The 19,283-nt window shown below is 44.0% G+C and overlaps 1 pseudogene; it reads left to right on the top strand.

Moving 5' to 3' along the window:
• Positions 1-17,914: 17,914 nt before the first annotated feature.
• On the top strand, positions 17,915-18,778 carry LOC142458575 (TIMELESS-interacting protein pseudogene; annotated as a pseudogene).
• The last annotated feature ends 505 nt before the right edge of the window (positions 18,779-19,283 follow it).

The following is a 19,283-nucleotide window of genomic DNA, read 5'->3' as shown; positions in this document are numbered from 1 at the left end:
AGGCCTGATTAGTTTTTAATTGACTAACCACAAAGTGGATGATGTGGGGAGAATTATCAACCCCATTTTTCAAACACGGAAACTGAGGCACAATAAGATACCCCTTGAGTTGGAAGAGCGCTCATGCTGAACTAGGAATTGTGTAATCTAGGTAGTGAGCCTTCCTACTGAGTCACAATCACCAACTATTCAGAACTGTTTTGGAGTCAGGAGAGACTGTATGTAAAGAGGCCACAAAGGAACAATGTCCAGGCTGGAATCTGCAGGGATCAGTGAGTTAAAGATATCTTCTTTTGTTTACATCACTTTTATCCCTATCATTCTTCTCATGCAAACTAAACTCAGTCCTTGGCGGATGGCAACGACAGTAACCAGACTCTTCTGTCTGACTTCTACAGTAGGACACATAGACCATCTGAATAGACCCTTTGATTTTGTGCCCCTCTCCCTCCCATAGACAAAAACTGCAGCCAGCACCAGACCTGAAACCTGCAGTTAAGAGTTTGTCAAAAGTATAGAAATAGCTGTCAATACCCTGAAAACTAGCCTGCAGAAGAGAAGACACAGAATCGAAAGCTACAATTAAAAAAAAAAAGAAGCTCCCGGTGAGTGGAATACAGACAACCGAGACCAACGAAAACACTAGAGCTTCTCACAGCGGTTCACGCTGGTTTAGTGTTAGCCAGGTTCAAGTCACATTGGCCTGAATCAGTGTCTCCACCCAAATCCCTAGGCTTCTGAAATTCCCAGTACCCTGTGTCCTGAGGTCTCCATTACGCAATAACCCTGCTGATTCTACTTTATAGCCACTTTCTCGTTCGTTGACACCTCTGATTCAGAGTGACTCTGCAGGACAGAGTAGGAAACCCCACCGGGATTTCCAAAGCTGCGGATATTTATGTGAGCAGCCAGGTTCATCTTTGGCCTGGGGAGTTGTCTTGTGCTTTTCTCACACCAAACTTGCAGTTAGCATCCAGATGTTAAACCCCTGCACCAATAGGGTTTCTTTTTGATGTTTATAATCATCCACTGCTATTAAATCTATTCCGATATATAGTGATCAAGTGGACAGAGCAGAAGTGATCCCTAGAGTTTCTGTTTAGTGGAAAGCCTCACCGTTGTCCCGGTGGTTTCAAACCGCTGACCATGCAGTTAGCTGACACAACACACTACACCCCCTATGGTATTAAGTGTGAGGTCCCAACAAAAAAATCACTGCTATCGATTCAGTTCTGAGCTTAGTGTCCCTATGGATCACAGTAGCACTGTCTGTGGCTTTCTGAGATTGCAAATCTTTGTGGAAATAGAAAGCCTCCTCTTTCTCCAGAGAAGCATCCGGTGGTTCGAACTGTTGACCTTACAGTTATCAGCCCATCGTGTTATCCACTTACAGAAGTGTGTTGTGTGAGGACTCAAAACTAAACCAAACTCACCACCCTCGTGTCCATGTTGACACCTAGTGACCCTCTTGGATAGAGTAGAACTGCTTCTTTGGAATACTGAAGCTATAACTCAATGATTGTAGACATCCTCAACCATCTCCCAGGTGAGAACTGGTGAAGGAAAAATATTACGTAAGGGGGTTAATGGAAGGGTAACTAGAGTCTGTCCCCTGAGGAGCAAGCCCTCTTGGCCATCGAGGCAATGCTCAAAAAAGTCTTTCCTAGGTGGCAGTAGGCCCTGGAAACTGGTTGGTGGAGACCATCTATGTAATCTAGAGCCTGCATAGTGTCACAGAATTCACAGCTGAAAATGGAAAGCTTGAGTTTCATTCCTTTCCCTTGGTTTCAAACCACAAGGGAAGAGTGAATCATGCTGCAGGGGTGAGCAAAGAACTATAGGTGAGGTGAGAGCTAGCTACCTGGCCACTGGTCACGTCTCCAGGAAGACAATGGTGTTGGTTCAAGCCTAGCAGTTGCCTGAATGTTGACCCAAACATCTGAGCAGGGTGGATCCAGGTTGCATGTAGTCTTGCTGCCTAACCCAGATGAAAGTGCATCTCTCAAACACTCACTGCCTTCGAGTTGAGGGTGATTTATAGTGCCACCATGGAACTGGGTAGAACTGCCCTTGTGTATGTTTTGGTGGCTGGAACACTTTTCTGAGAGTAGCAGCCCACTTCTTTCTGCTGAGATAGGGGCCAATGGTTATATATTTTAAACCATTTATTAGCAGCCCCATTTTACACCCATTCCACCACCAGGCCTCCTGAGTGGTGTTTGAATAGGCAGGGGGGGGGAGAGGCAATCTAGCTGTTCCCACTCTTGGCAACACACTGTGTGTCATAGAACTCTGCTCCATTGGTTTCCCAGGGCTGAGAGTTTGGAAGTATTACACCAGGACTTACTTCTGAGGGAACGCTGGATGGATTCAAATAGCCCACATTTTGCTTAGTAGCCAAGCCACTTAACTATATGTAACCAATAGGCCTGATTAGTTAGTTAATTGACTAACCACAATGTGGATGATGTGGGGGGAATTATCAACCCCATTTTTCAAACAAGGAAATTGAGGCACTTTAAGACACCGCTTGAGTTCGAGGTGCACTCATGCAAAATTAGCAATTTTTATATCTAGACAGTGAGCCCTCCTACTCAGTCACAATCACTGACTATTCAGAGGTGTTTTGGAGTCAGGAGAGAATGTATGTAAAGACCCCACAAACGATCAATATTCAGGCTGGATTCTGGAGGGATCAATGTATTAAAGATACTTGCTTGTGTTTACATCACTTTTATCCCTATCATTCTTTTCATGCAACCAAAACACAGTCCCAGTCGTATGGCAACGAAAGTAACCAGACTGTTCTGTCTGACTTCTACAGTAGGACACATAGACCACCTGAATAGACCCTTTGTATCTGTGCCCCTCTCTCTCCCATAGACAAAACTGCAGACAGCACCAAACCCAAAACCTGCAGTTAAGAGTTTGTCAAAAGTCTAGAAAGAGATGTCAATACCCTGAAACTAGACTGCAGAAGAGAAGACACAGAATCAAAAGTTACAAGTGAAAAAAAGAAGCTCCAGGTGAGTGGAATACAGACATCCGAGACCAATGAAAACACTAGATCTTCTCAGAGTGGTTCATGCTCGTTTAGTGGTAGCCAGGTTCAAGTAACATTTGCCTGAATCAGTGTATCCAACCAAATCCCTAGGCTTCTGAAATTCCTAGTATCCTGTGTCCTGCAGTCCCTATTAACCAAATCCTGCTGATTATAATTTATAGCCTCCTTCTCCTTCGTTGAGACCTCTTATTCACAGTGACTCTGCAGGACAGAGTAGGGAACCCCATGGGGATTTCCAAGGCTGCGGATCTTTATGGGAGCAGCCAGCTTCATCTTTGTCCTGGGGATTTGTCTGGTGCTGTTCTAAAACTAAACTTAGAGTCAGCATCCAGATGCTGAAGCCCTGCACCAATAGGTTTTCTGTTTGAGTTTTATATTCATCCACTGCTATTAAATCTATTCAGATATATAATAATCAAGTGGACAGAGGTGAACTGATCCCTAGATTTTCTGTTTAGTGGAAAGCCTCACCTAGGTCCTGGTTGTTTCAAACCGCTGACCATGCAGTTAGCAGGCACAACACACTACACACCCTGTGCTGCTCAGTGTGAGGTCCCAACAAAAAAATCACTGCTATCGATTCAGTTCTGAAGGTAGTGTCCCTATGGATCACAGTAGAGCTATCTCTGTGGGTTTCTGAGATTGCAGATCTTTGTGGAAATAGAAAGCCTCCTCTTTCTCCAGAGAAGCATCTGGTGCTTGGAACAGGTGACTACAATTAGCAGCTCATCGTGATATCCACTTAAACAAGTGTGTTGTGTGAGCACTCAAAACCAAACCAAACTCGCTACGTTCGAGTCCATGTAGACTCCTAGTGACCCTCTTGGATAGAGTAGAACTGCTCCTGTGGGGTGCTGAGGCTGTAACTCAATGCGTGTAGACATCCTCAATCATCTCCCAGATGAGGATTTGTGGAGGAAAAATATTACCCAAGGGGGTTAATGGAAAGGTGACTAGAGTCTGTACACTTAAGAGCAATCCCTGCAGGCCATCGAGGCAATACTCATAAAAGTCTTTCTTAGGTGGAAGCAGCAGCAGCAACCTGGTTGGTGGAGACCCTCTATGTAATCTAGAGCCTGCATAGTGTCGCAGAATTAACAGCTGAAAATGGAAAGCTTGAGTGACATTCCTTACTCCTGGTTTCAATCCACATGGGAATAGTGAATCATGCTGCAGGAGTGAGCAAAGAAATATAGGTGAAGTGAAAGTTAGCTACCTGGCCACTGATCATGTCTCCAGGAAGACAATGGTGTTGGTTTAAACCTAGCACTTGCCTGAATGTTGACCCAAACATCTGAGCAGTGTGGATCTACGTTGCATGTAGTCTTGCTGCCTATCCCAGATGGAAGTGCATCTCTCAAACACTCACTGCCATCGAGTTGAGGGTGATTTATAGTGCCACCATTGGACAGGACAGATCTGCCCTTGTGTACGTTTTGGTGTCTGGAACACTTTTATGGGAATAGCAGTCCTGTTCTTCCTCCTGAAATAGGGGTCACTGGTTATAAATTTTTGACCATTTTGTTAGCAGCCCCATTTTACACCCATTCCACCACTGGGCCTACTGAATTGTGTTAAAATAGGGGGGAAAGTGGCAGTCCAGCTGCGCCACTCTTGGCGACCCCCTGTCTGTCATAGAACTCTGCTCGATTGGTTTTACAGGGCTGAGAGTTTGGAAGTATAACACCAGGCCTTTCTTCTGAGGGACCTCTGAATGGATTCTAAAAGCCAGCCTTGTGCTTAGTAGCCAAGCCCCTTAACTTTAAAAAACCTATAGGTGTGATTAGTTATTTAATTGACTAACCACAAAATGGATGATGTGGGGAGAATTATCAACCCCAATTTTCAAACAAGGAAACTAAGGCACACTAAGACATCGCTTGAGTTGAAAGAGCGCTCATGCAGAACTAGCAATTTTGATACCTAGGCAGTGAGCCCTCCTACTCAGTCACAATCACCGACTACTCAGAACTGTTTTGGAGTCAGGAGAGACTGTATGTAAAGACCCCACAAAGGATTAATGTTCAGGCTGGATTCTGGAGGGACCCTTGTATTAAAGATACTGGCTTGTGTTTGCATCACTTTTATCCCTATCATTTTTCTCATGCAACCAATATCAATCCCAGGTGGATGGCAACGACAGTAACCAGACCATTCTGTCTGACCTCTACAGTAGGACACATAGAACATCCAAATAGGCCTTTAATTCTGTGCCCCTCTCCCTCTCATAGACAAAACTGCAGCCAGCACCACACCCGAAACCTGCAGATTAAGAGTTTGTCAAAAGTCTAGGAAGAGCTGTCAATACCCTGAAAAACTACCCTGTAGAAGAGAAGACACAGAATCAAAAGCAACAAGTCATAAAAAAAAAAAAGGAAGCTCCCGGTGAGTGGAATACAGACAACCGAGACCAACGAAAACACTAGAGCTTCTCACAGTGGTTCACGCTGGTTTAGTGGTAGCCAGGTTCAAGTCACATTGGCCTGAATCAGTGTCTCCACCCAAATCCCTAGGCTTCTGAAATTCTCAGTACCCTGTGTCCTACAGTCCCTGTTACCCAATAACCCTGCTGATTCTACTTTATCGCCACCTTCTCGTTCATTGAGACTTCTGATTCAGAGTGATTCTGCAGGGCAGAGGAGGACACACCTCAGGATATCCATTGCTGCGGATCTTTACATGAGCAGCCAGGTTCATCTTTGTCCTGGGACGTTGTCTGGTGCTTTTCTAACACCAAACTTGCAGTTAGAATTCAGATGCTAAACCCCTGCATCAATAGGGTTTCTGTTTGAGTTTTATAATCATCCACTGCTATTAAATCTATTCCGATATATAGTGATCAAGTGGACAGAGCAGAACTGATACCTACAGTTTCTGTTTAGTGGAAAGCCTCACCTAGGTCCTGGTGGTTTCAAACTGCTGACCATGCAGTTAGCAGGCATAGCACAATACACCCCCTGTGCTCCTCAGTGTGAGGTCCCAACAAAAAAATCACTGCTATCGATTCAGTTCTGAGGTTGGTGTCCCTATGGAACACAGTAGAGCTGTCTCTGTGGGTTTCTGAGATGGCAGATCTTAGTAGAAATAGAAAGCATCCTCTTTCTCCAGAGTGGCATCTGGTGGTTCGAAGTGTTGACCTTACAGTTAGCAGCCCGTCGTGTTATCCACTTACACAAGTGTGTTGTGTGAGGACACAAAGCCAATCCAAACTCACTACCTTCGAGTCCATGTTGACTCCTAGTGACCCTCTTGGATAGAGTAGAACTGCTCCTGTGGGGTGCTGAGGCTGTGACTCAATGCGTGTAGACATCCTCAATCATCTCCCAGATGAGGATTTGTGGAGGAAAAATATTACCCAAGGGGGTTAATGGAAGGGTGATTAGAGTCTGTCCCCTTAGGAACAACCCTACTGGCCATGGAGGCAATGCTCATAAAATTCTTTCCTAGGTGGCAGCATCATCAGCAACCTTGTTGGTGGAGACCCTCTATGTAATCTAGAGCCTGCATAGTGTCACAGAATTAACAGATGAAAATGGAAAGCTTGAGTTACATTCCTATCTGTTGTTTTCAATCCACATGGGAATAGTGAATTATGTTGCAGCAATGAGCAAAGAACTATAGGTGAGGTGAAAATTAGCTACCTGGCCACTCATCATGTCTCCTGGAACACAATGGTGTTGGTTTAAACCTAGCACTTGCCTGAATGTTGACCCAAACAACTGAGCAGGGTGGATCCAGTTTGCATGTAGTCTTGCTGCCTATCCCAGATGGAAGTGCATCTCTCAAACACTCACTGCCATCGAATTCAGGGTGACTTATAGTGCCACCATGGAACAGAGTAGAACTGCCCTTGTGTACGTTTTGGTGGCTGAAACATTTTTTTCCTCTTTATTCTTTTTTTTTAACAATTTATTAGGGGCTCATACTTGTCTTATCACAATCCATACATATACATACATCAATTGTATAAAGCACATCTGTACATTCTTTGCCCTAATCATTTTCTTTTTTCTCTCCTCATTTCTTTTTTTACATTTTATTAGGGACTCATACAACTCTTACCACAATCCATACATGGACATACATCAATTTTATAAAGCACATCCATACATTCCCTGCCCCAATTATTCTCAAAGCATTTGCTCTCCACTTAAGACCTTTGCATCAGGTTCTCTTTTTTTTCCCCTCCCTCCACGCTCCCCCCTCCCGCATGTGCCCTTTGTAATTTATACATCGTTATTTTGTCATATCTTGCTCTATCCGGAGTCTCCCTCCCCCCCCCCTTCTCTGCCGTCCCTCTCCCATGGAAGAGGTCACATGTGGATCCCTGTAATCAGTTCCCCATTTCCAACACACTCACTCTCCACTCTCCCAGCATCGGCACTCACACCCTTAGTACTGAAGGTATCATCCACCCTGGATTCCCTGGATTCCCTGTGCCTCCAGCCCTCATATGTACCAGTGTGCAACCTTTGCCCTATCCAGCCCTGCAAGGTAGAATTCGGATCATGGTAGTTGGGGGAGGAAGCATCCAGGATTTGGGGGAAAGCTTTGTTCTTCATCGGTACTACCTCGCACCCTAATTAACCCATTTCCTCTCCTAAACCCCTCTATGAGGGGATCTCCATTGGCTGACACTTGGGCCTTGGGTCTCCACTCTGCACTTCCCCCTTCATTCAATATGGTATATATATATATATATATATATATATATATATATATATATATATATACACACACACACACATACATACACAAAGACATATATATATACATACACACACATATATCTTTTTTTTAAATTATTTTAATGGGGGCTCATACTATTCTTATCACAATCCATACATCCATCCACTGTGTCAAGCACATTTGTACATTGTTGCCATCATCATTCTCAAAATATTTTCTTTCTAATTGATCCCTTAATATCAGCTCCTCATTTCCCCCTCTTTCTTTTCTTTTTTTTTTAAATTTTAACAATTTATTAGGGGCTCATACAATTCTTATCACAGTTCATACATATACATACATCAATTGTATAAAGCACATCTGTACAATCTTTGCCCTAATCATTTTTTCTCCTCTTTTCTTTTTTTACATTTTATTAGGGACTCATACAACTCTTATCACCATCCATACATATACATACATCAATTGTAGAAAGCACATCCATACATTCCCTGCCCCAATCATTCTCAAGGCATTTGCTCTCCACTTAAGCCCATTGCATCAGGTCCTCTTATTTTTTCCCCCTCCCTCCCCTTTCCCCCTTCCCTCATGTGCCCTTGGTAATTTATACCTCGTTATTTTGTCATATCTTGCCCTATCCGGAGTCTCCCTTCCCCGCTTCTCTGCTGTCCCTCTCCCAGGGATAGGTCACATGTGGATCCTTGTAATCAGTTCCCCCTTTCCAACCCACTCACCCTCCACTCTCCCAGCATCGTCCCTCACACCCTTGGTCCTGAAGGTATCATCCACCCTGGATTCCCTGTACCTCCAGCCCTCCTATGTACCAGTGTACAGGCTCTGTCCTATCCAGGTCTGCAAGGTAGAATTCGGATCATGGTAGTTGGGGGAAGGAAGCATCCAGGATCTGGGGGAAAGCTGTGTTCTTCATCGGTACTACCTCGCACCCTAATTAACCCATCTCCTCTCCTAAACGCCTCTATGAGGGGATCTCCATTGGCCGACACTTGAGCCTTGGGTCTCCACTCTGCACTTCCCCCTTCATTTAATATGGTATACATATATACATATACATATACACAAGGGAACAACATGGGACCCAAAATGGTAGAGAGAGGGGAGTGGCATGCCTGGTGGGAAATGATCAAGGGTAAGGTTGCTTAGAGAAGAGTTATACTCTAGCCCAGGTGGGGGCGGAGCATGGTAGTAGGGCAGGAGGAAAGGAAAGGGAGATGGAGAAAAGAGCTAGGAGTCAAAGGGCATTTGTGGAGGTCTAGACAAAGACATGTACATGCAAATATATATAGGAGGATGAGGAAATAGATCTATGTGTCTATATTTATAGGTTAAGTATTAAGGTGGCAGAAGGACCTTGGGCCTCTACTCAAACACTCCCTCAATGCATGAATACTTTTTTTATTAAATTGGAACTCTATGATGCTCACTCTCCCAACACAACTGCTGGAGCCAAAGTGGGTAAACAAGTAAATGTGGTGAAGAAAGCGGATGGTGCCCGCCTATCAAAAGAGATAGTGTCTGTGGTCTTAAAGGCTTGAAGATAAACAAGCGGCCATCTAGCTCAGAAGCAACAAAGTCCACATGGAAGAACACACCAGCCTGTGTGATGAGTGGTCCCAAAGGGATCAGTTATCAGGCATCAAAGAACAAAAAATCTTCAGATCATTGGCTGCACACCTCCATGATAGGATCGCTGAAGAGAAATGGGTGCATAAGCAAATGTGGCGAAGAAAGCTGATGGTGCCTGGCTATCAAAAGAGATAGTGTCTGAGGTCTTAAATGCTTGAAGATAAACAAGCGGCCATCTAGCTCAGAAGCAAAAAAGCCCACATGGAAGAAGCACACCAGCCAGTGCAATCACGAGGTGCCCAAGGGACCAAGTATAAGGCATCATGCAAAAAAAAAAAAAAGAATATGTGTATGTATGTATGTATATATATATATATATATATATACCATATTGAATGAAGGGGGAAGTGCAGAGTGGAGGCCCAAGGCCCAAGTGTTGGCCAATGGAGATCCCCTCATAGAGGGGTTTAGGAGAGGAGATGGGTCAGTCAGGGTGTGAGGTAGTACCGATGAAGAGCACAGCTTTCCCCAAGATCCTGGATGCTTCCTCCCCCCAACTACCATGATCCGAATTCTACCTTGCAGGGCTGCATAGGGCAGAGGTTGTACACTAGTACATATGAGGGCTGGAGGCACAGGGAATCCAGGGTGGATGATACCTTCAGGACCAAAGGTGTGAGGGACGATGCTGGGAGAGTGGAGGGTGAGTGGGTTGGAAATGGGGAACTGATTACAGGGATCCACATGTGACCTCTTCCATGGGAGAGGGACGGCAGAGAGGGGGGGGGGAGGGAGACTCCGGATAGAGCAAGATATGACAAAATAACGATGTATAAATTACAAAGGGCACATGCGGGAGGGGGGAGCGGGGAGGGAGGGGAAAAAAGAGGACCTGATGCAAAGGGCTTAAGTGGAGAGCAAATGCTTTGCGAATGATTGGGGCAGGGAATGTATGGATGTGCTTTATACAATTGATGTATGTATATGTATGGACTGTGATAAGAGTTGTATGACTCCCTAATAAAATGTAAAAAAAAGGAAAAAAGAGAAAGAAAAGAAAATGATTAGGGCAAAGAATGTACAGATGTGCTTTATACAATTGATGTATGTTTACGTATGGACTGTGATAAAAGTTGTATGAGCCCCAAATAAAACGTTTAAAAAAAATCTTCCCAAACACCTTGTTGTTCTCATGTGGAACCTTCAATATACCAAGAGGCAATAATTCAAGTAGAACAGGGGGATACTGTGTGGTTTAAAACCAGGAAAGATGTGTGTCAGCCTTTTATCTTTTGACTGTGAATATTGAGAAAATCATCTAAGGAAATGGAGTATATGAAGAGGAGTGTAATGTTACAATTGGAGAAAGACTCGTAAGCAACCCGTGATATGTGTATGACACGACCTTGCTTTCTACAATTGAAGAGAACTTGAAGCAGTGACTGGATAATACTTCAACACCAAGAAAATAAAAAAATTCACAACTAGCCTGATAAGCGACATCATAATAAGTCAAGAAAATATTGAAGCTGCCAGGGAGTTCATTTTATTTTCATCCACGATCAACATTGATGGAAGTAGCAGCCAGGACAACAAATGATGTAGTACATTGGCAAAATCTGGGACCCAATACCTCTTTAGAGTGTTAAAAGGATGACACCCTGAGAAGCAAGGGGTGACTGACCCAAGTCTTGGAAGTTTCAATCAGCTCATATACTTGTGAAAGCTGGATAGTAGATAAAGAAGTTTTGATGCCTTTGACTTACGGTGTTGGTGAAGAACAAGGAACATGCCCTGGGCTGCCAGAAGGATGAACAAATCTGTCCTGCAGGAAGAACTGCCAGAATGCTTCTTAAAAGCTGGGATGGTGAGACTTTATCTCACATACTTTGGACTCATCAGAAGAGATCTGTTTCTGGAGGACACTGTGCTTGGTAGAGTCAGCAGAAAAGAACCCTTTCAGTGAGATGCATTGACACGGTGCTTGCAACAACCAACTAAAACATATTAATGATTGGGAGAATGGTGCAGGACTGGGCAGTGTTTACTTCTGTTGTACATAGGGTCGCTATGAGTGGGAACTGACTTGATGGCCACTTACAACAACAAGACAAGTGTTACAAAGTCTCCAAATAGGAGGAGCTTGAGAAAAATCAGTCCAATTACCTGGCGTCGTTCTCTCCCATCAACTGGCCTGAACTCTTTTGATGAATCTTAGGCAAAGGACACATCTTCTGAATTCTGTTTGGGTCTCTTTCCCTTAGATTCAGTCTGTATTACATTTTAAAGTCAATTCTAAAATAATGATTAAAGAGCATTTTGAACACCTACTATGTGTCAGAAACTGTACAACCCTGTTTCCCCGAAAATAAGACAGTGTCTTAAATGAATTTTTGCTCCCAAACATGCGGTAGGTCTTATTTTCAGGGGATGTCTTATTTTTCCATGAAGAAGAATGTGGTACACATTTATTGTTTTATTATAAGGGACATCGCACTTTCTGTCTGCTCCGGCTGCGCTGTGGCCAACAGTGAGCTGTGAGGCGGCGCCCACCGGTACATTCAACAGTCCAGAGTTACGGTAGCATGAGGGGAGGAGGCTTATTTTGGGGGAGGTCTTAATTTTGGAGGATGTCATATATTTCAGCGAGGGACAAAACTTTAAGTAGGTCTTATTTGGGGGATATCTTACTTTGGGGAAAACAGGATAGGCACAGGAAACACACAAAGAATAACATCATATCACGTTAATCAAGAAATGCATAAACTTTAAATTGTGAGAGACAATAATGTAAATGATATCACCCAGAGAGAGACATGCTAACATAAATGAGTATGTGGAGAAGAGAGTCCAAAAATAAGGGCCCTAACTCTGCTAAGGAGTGGGATATTCGAGAAGACAGGGGGAGGGATCAAGAAAATGTTTATAAGATGAGGCAAAGACTAGGTTGAAACATTAGAAACATTGCTCCAGTTATCTATCTTCTGCTGCCTAACAAATCACCCTAAAATGTAATTACTTAAAACAACAATTTATTTGTTCATGATTATGTAATCTGGGCTGGGGTAAGCTGAGTGATTGTTCTGTTGGTCTTTCTGATAATCACTGTTGGGCTGAATTTATCTGGCTGGGTGAACAGCTGAACTCAGGGGAATTTTCTTCTCTCTCCATGTGGTCTCAGGACTTCTCCATCTTCATACAGTTACTCCGTGTGCTCTCCATATCAGTGTAGTCTGGCTTCTTAACTGGTGAGTAGGGGCTCCAAAGAACACAAAAACCAGTTGCCAGATCATCTTAAGTCTTAGGTTTCTAGCTATCCAAGTGATGTACTACACTCTACCAGTTAAAAGTAGTTACAGGACCAGTCCAGATTTCAACAGTAAGAGATAGATAATACAAGGGGATGGATAACAGGATGCATAGTCCATTGTTGACAATCACTGTAGCAGGTACATTGGGATTCATTAGATAGATGAAGTGGGGAGAATCTCCAGGCAGAAGGCAAAATATGAGCAAAGGAACCGGAAACAAAGGGAATCCAGGACAGATGATCCCTTCAGGACCAGTGGTGAGAGTGGTGATACCAAAGAGTGGAGGGAAGGTGGGGCAGAAAGGAGAAACCAATTATATGGATCTACGTAAAACCTCCTCCCTGGGGATGGACAACAGAAAAATGGTTGAAGGGAGGGAGAAGTAGGACAGTGTAAGACATGACAAAATAATAATATTTTATAAATTATCAAGGGTTCATTAAGGAGGGAAAAAGAGAAGCTGATACCAACGGCTTAAGTGGAGAGAAAATGTTTTGAGAATGATAAGGACAATAAATGTGCTTGACCCAATGGATGGACGTGTGGATTGTGATAAGAGTTGTATGAGCCACCGATAAAATGATTTTTCAAAAATATGAACAAAGATGGGGTCAAGCACGTCCATATATTTGGGGGAAATTTAAGGAATTCCAAGCTATGGAGCAGATGGCACAAAGGCAACAAGAGTGTGTTAAAGATTCTGCACTGACTTTCTCAACCATGGTCCCTGCCTAGCCTTCCACCTAACCTCCCTGTAATTGATCTACTCTCTGGCTGGTGCCTTCTGTTCAGCTGATTTTTCAACCCTAGTTGCTAATATTAATATGAAATGTATGTCAGATACCACAACTGATCACCAAGCCCATTTTTAATTCTTCCTGTGGCTTCAGCTATACCACCAGGCGCAGCTTATTTTGTCATAAGGCGTGACTGTGTAGCTCAGTCTGGACTCTTAAAAATCTCTTATGTTCTTTCACCTTTTCAATTAGATGAAAGGAGAGATAATCCTCTAGGCAACCCTGAAAGCTTTGTGTTGAAGATGGCAAAGACAAAGGCAAAAAGGAGCCTGGGGGTTTAATGTCTGCTTGTCGGCACTCTGTCCAATGGTGGTCACCCATGCTGGATTGCCATGTCAATAACAAAAGACCCAAATGTATTAGCTGCATCAGAGATGTGAAGGTTTCTCAGTTACATCAGCTTTCATTACTTTACATACCATGAAGGGTAACCCAGGAGGCAGGGAAATTCTTAGCATCATCCTGTGGACCTGGGGTATTTGTGGGGAAGGAGTTTAAGGCTAAGAGGAGACCGATAATTCAGGTTGAAGTAGGGCCAGCCAAATCTTGGAAGAATTCTTTGAATGAAGTAATGACAGTCTTCCTTTCTACTTGAGAAAATTTATATACAGAAACATCTGGAACCAACTGCAGCTTGACTCCTTGACACATTCCCATCTGAAGCTGGATTTTGCCCTCAGTCTCTTAAAGCATCTTTGACAACTTGTATCCTTGGAACCCCTCCATATTTAACCTACTGACAGATGAGCAATATAGCTTCTTGGACACATTAACTAAGGAAACAGGAGTTCATATTAACATAAAAATAATTTATATTTAATTCTCTGCTTTGATTTGATTCCTACAAGAACCCCTCAAATTTGGACAGGCAGTATTTTTTTTTCCTAAATGAAGAAGTTAAAACTGAGGAGCAGTTGATTTGAGGAAGCTCTTGTAACTAAGTACAAAGACCTGGGACCCATGTCTTCTCACTGCAGTGGTAATATGCAGAGCCTATTGAAGCTTCGCTCATTCCCTCTAGACCCACGTACGTTCATTCCCACTGGTATATATAGTTCTTGAGCACATTGCATCTTCCCTCCTGGTGTGGTGTTCCATGTGGTTTCTCAGTCCCCACAGAAGGAATGAGTTTCAGTTGCCCACAGCTCAGTAACACATACTAAATTGGTTCCTCTCCCTGTCTCAAACTCCCAGCCCCATTTCTGCTTTTTGAAAACACCTCCAAATAAACTACCTGCACCCACATCTTCGTTACCAGTCTATTGTTAAGGGAACCCAAACTAAGGCAGTGGGCCTGTAGTAGGGAGTATTTTTTTGTTTTCTTCTGTCCTCTTTGATTGGACTCAGGTAACCTCTCATGACAATTAGCCAGGGTAAAAGCCACATAATCTCCTTATCAGTCACCTCCTGTCAGCCTTTCCTCCCTGTCATAGGGGGTTGGTGGCACCTGCCAGTCTGGATTGTCCTTTTTATTGATGGATTTGCCCTGCTACCAAGCTGGCATCAGGCACTAGATGAATAGTCTTGGGCCCAGACAGCAGCAAAATGACTCCTGCCAGCATACCCAGGTCAGGAACTGGGCAGGAACAAGAAAGTGAGTTTGTCACTGGGGAAGAGGAGAATGTGATCACGTTGCCACTGCTGCAGTTCCCAGTCTCTTTCCTATATCCTCTGATCATGAGGCCTTGGTGATAAAGGTGTCAGCTCAACAGTGACTGATCTGTTGAGACAAGCTTAGCATGGTATGGAGCCATCGAGAGTGGCAAAGGACCTCAACCAGATGTCAAAGGGTCCACAGGCCCTGATCTGCCGTGCTACACTGTGGCAGACTGGGTGTGTAAAGATGCCATCTATGGGTGACCTCCCAGAACAGCAGTTCCTTCCTTCCTTCCTTCCTTCCTTCCTTCCTTCCTTCCTTCCTTCCTTCCTGCCTTCCTTCCTTCCTTCCTCCCTCCCTCCCTCCCTCCCTTCCTTCCTTCCTTCCTTCCCTCTCTCGTTCATTCATATCATATTTATTGATACTTCTTATATGCCTGGCAAGGTGGGATGAATGAAGCAGGCATACAACAGGGAACAGGTCGATGGGGCCACTCCCTGTGTCAAACTTTTAATCAAAAGGAGGCAAAGATGGATCCCTTATCAAACATATAGTTACATGACAGCATGGGGTTTTCTTTCCCCTATTTCTCATATTTATCCCAAGATTATAGCCAGAGAGGAGATTGTCAAGATGGAGCAAAGTGAGAGACCTTTTGCATGAGGGACATTTCAGAGTGATGTTTTGAGAAGGGCAACCACAACAGTTACTAGAAACCTCAGTTGACCATTCCAGTCATGAGCTGCATGCCTCTCTGATCCAGAGGAAGGCAGGTCAGGAGGAGCTATGCCTGGAAAGAGAAATGGAAGCCTTTCTTTACAGGGCAATATAAATGACTGATGGCTACCTAAAGTGTGGCACCTCTCCTCTTCATCTCTCCTGCACGTAAAGAGCCCTGATAGTACAATGGTTAAGCACTCAACTGCTATCCAAAAGGTTGGCAATTCAAATCCACCCAGTAACTCTGTGGAAGAAGCAGCCTGGTGAAATATGCTCCCATGAAGATTGCAGCCCCCAAACCCTATGGGACAATTCAACTCTGTCACAGGGGGTTGCAATGAGTTAGAATAGACACACCGTCACCCAACAGAGACAACCCCTCTTGTCCCCAAATCTCCAGCAAGAGGAGTCCAAACCCAAACCAAACCTGTCACATTGAATCCATTCTGACGCAAAGTGACCCTACCTAGAATTTCTGAGGCTGTCTGTCTTAATGGGAGAAGAACGCCTCATCGTTCTTCCTCTGAGTAGCTCGTGCACTCAAGCTGCTTTCTTGAGGTTAGCAGTCAAACTTTTAGAATTCAAAAAATGGGATTTCAGTCTTGGTGAGAGCAGAGGTGAGGTGTGAGGACAACTGCTGATCTTTCCAGAGTCTTCCTCACGCTGTTCATAGGAGCTTGAACTGGATCTGTAGATGCTGAGAAAGGGGGCTTGGGTTTCTTGACTGTCTAGAAAATGGCAATATCCCAGCTCCAGTCACTCATAGGCTCCAGGGACACTCAAGCCCAGGCTCTTGCAGATGCTATTTGGAACAGTTCCCAAGCCATTTAACCCTTCCTCATGGCTAACTCCACATCTGTCAGAGAGGAGGAGAGGGGGTGGAACAGGCAGTTCAGATTCACTTCAAAACAGAAGTGGAACAATCCCTGTTACATTATTAATCCCTGGAGCCATGTAAAATTTCATCTGCTTTCTTTCATCATTTTTATGAGCTACATTTTCCAAAAGCTGCAAGACATCCAATCACACAGTATCTTTTACCTGTGTGTGAAAATTCCCTGGTAACAGCAGCAGGGCTAAGAATAGGGGACATGGGTTCTAATCTTGCCTTTGACACAAACCAGCCATGTGAGGGTCGTGGAGTTGCTTTTCCACTCGGGGCCTCAGTGTCACTGTCGGTTAGCTCTCAAGACATAAAAAGACACACCAATTCTTAGTAGCATACAAAAATAAACTATTGGTACCACAATTCTGTGGGTGGGCTGGAACTGGCTGTTCTAGACAGGGCTCAGCTTGGCAGCAGTGTAGTGGCTCTGCGTCAGAGCAGAGGACAATGAGTTGGCTGGGGCAACTTCTCCAAATGGTTCTCAATTTCCTTGAAGAGATAGACATGATCTCATGAAGTAGCAGAAACACAATAAGGAAGTGAGGCTGTTTAAAATGCAGGCTCTGAACCCTTGAAAGTCCATTTCAATGGTCAAAGGAAGTCACTTGGCCTCATCCCAAGTCAAGCAGCCCAAACGAAACCAAACTCATTGTCATCAAGTCGATCCTAACTCACAGCAACAGGACTGGACAGGATAGAACTGCCCCTACAGGTTTCTGAGACTTTAAATCTTTGGGGGAGTTGGCAGTTTCACATTTCTTCCTTGGTGGGTTCAAACCACTGATTTTGTGGTTAACAAAATAGCTCACTGTGCCACCATGGCTCCACAAGTTCAGAGGCAGGGACAGTGTACTTCATTCAGGAGACTGTGACGGCTAGGCTGTGGTGGTAGGGTGGAGTGAAGCCTTTGGACCAGTCATTCAATTCACTACTTTCTCCTCACTGCTAACAGAGGGGGCTCATCAGACCACACAGTTCTTCAAATCCACGATAGACTAACCATTCTGCAAGTCTAAATAATAACATGGAAATCTTGTAAAAGGATCTCAACCAGTCAAAGTAAGCAAGCAATAAATCTAATCTGTCTTAATAAAGTATGCATGTTTTCTGCTTTGGAGGTGAGAGAAGCAGCTTCCAGCCAGAGGATATGCAATTAAAAACAAATTATATCAGCAGGACTTTCTTCGCCGGAAGTGTGAACTAGATAGAAATCAGAAATGCGCTTTCACCCTGCTCCTGGTCGGCGGCAGGTAGAGGGTAAAGGTGATGGAACCCCAGGAGAATGGCCTGATGGAGCTACCAGATTATGAGCATGTGGAAGATGAAACATTTCCTCCTTTCCCACCTCCAGCCTCTCTTGAGGGAGAAGATGGGGAAGTTGCTGAGCCCCTCGATGGAGAGCTGGAGGGAAGAACACCTGTCCCTGTGCCTCCAAAGAGGAGAGTGAAGAGGAACATCCCCAAGCTGGATGCCCAGAGGTTAATTTCAGAGCGAGGGCTTCCGACCTTACGGCATGTGTTTGATAAGACAAAATTCAAAGGTAAAGGTCACGAGGCTGAAGACTTGAGGAAGCTAATCAGACACATGGAGCACCGGGCACATAGGCTCTTCCCTAAACTGAAATTTGAAGATTTTGTTGACAGAGTCAAATACCTGGGGAATAAAAAGGAAGTTCAGACCTGTTTAAAGCGAATCCGACTTGATCTCCCTATTGTACATGAAGATTTTATTAGCAATAAAGATGAAGGAGGGGACGATAGCGACCATGATGTGCCTGCCACCGACTTAGATCCTCTTATGACTAACTTATCTGAAAGTGAGAGGGCTGCTCCGGAGCCCAGTAGAAGCCTAACGGAAGAGGAGCGACAAAGAATCGAGAGGAATAAACAGCTGGCCTTGGAGAGAAGACAGGCAAAGCTACTGAGCAACAGCCAGCCCCTAGGCGATGACTTGCTCATAGACACTCCGGAGGCCCCTCCTGCGGAGGTTAACACAGACGAAGATCAAACAGAGGGGCCAAGGGGACTGAAAGAAGACATGACAGAAAACCCACATAATGGTGCTGCCAGTACTACAAATGCTGAGGATGAATTACAGTGTGAGAAAATGCAGCTGGAACAATGGCTTTAAATGCTGCACCCCGAAGTGTTTGCCAGAGTTGGGTAGACTTCAGATTAGAAGTGAAATCTCTCAGTTTCTTGTCATCCAGGTCTGGGGTTGCTGCGTACAATTGATCTCCTTTGAGTGAACGGCACCTGGGTAAATTTTGGTTTCAGGTTTCTGTTTAAAACCTGGTATTTATTTTGGTCATGTGTCACTTTCTTAAGAACTGGTTAAGTCTTATTTATTCTTTTTAGTGTTTACTTTTACATAGCTCCTTGGGACTTAAAAAGTGATAGTTGTTAATAAAGTTTCTGCTGCTAACGTAGCATTGAAAGCATTGTTTTCAGTTAACTTGGTACTGTTTTAAGATGTAACTAAATAATGAATATTGTGTTTTAAAAGCAAAAGTGATTTTACAAACTCTCCATAAAAAAATCAGAAATGCAAATGGTATTGAAGTGCGGTTAAAACTTCTGCTTTCCAAAAGGAGGAAAATTAATTGCTTTTATACTCACCATAGTGATAAGCCAGA

Source organism: Tenrec ecaudatus, chromosome 10 (assembly GCF_050624435.1).
Source record: "Tenrec ecaudatus isolate mTenEca1 chromosome 10, mTenEca1.hap1, whole genome shotgun sequence".
Taxonomy (NCBI): domain Eukaryota; kingdom Metazoa; phylum Chordata; class Mammalia; order Afrosoricida; family Tenrecidae; genus Tenrec; species Tenrec ecaudatus.
This window is presented reverse-complemented; position numbering and strand designations above follow the sequence as displayed.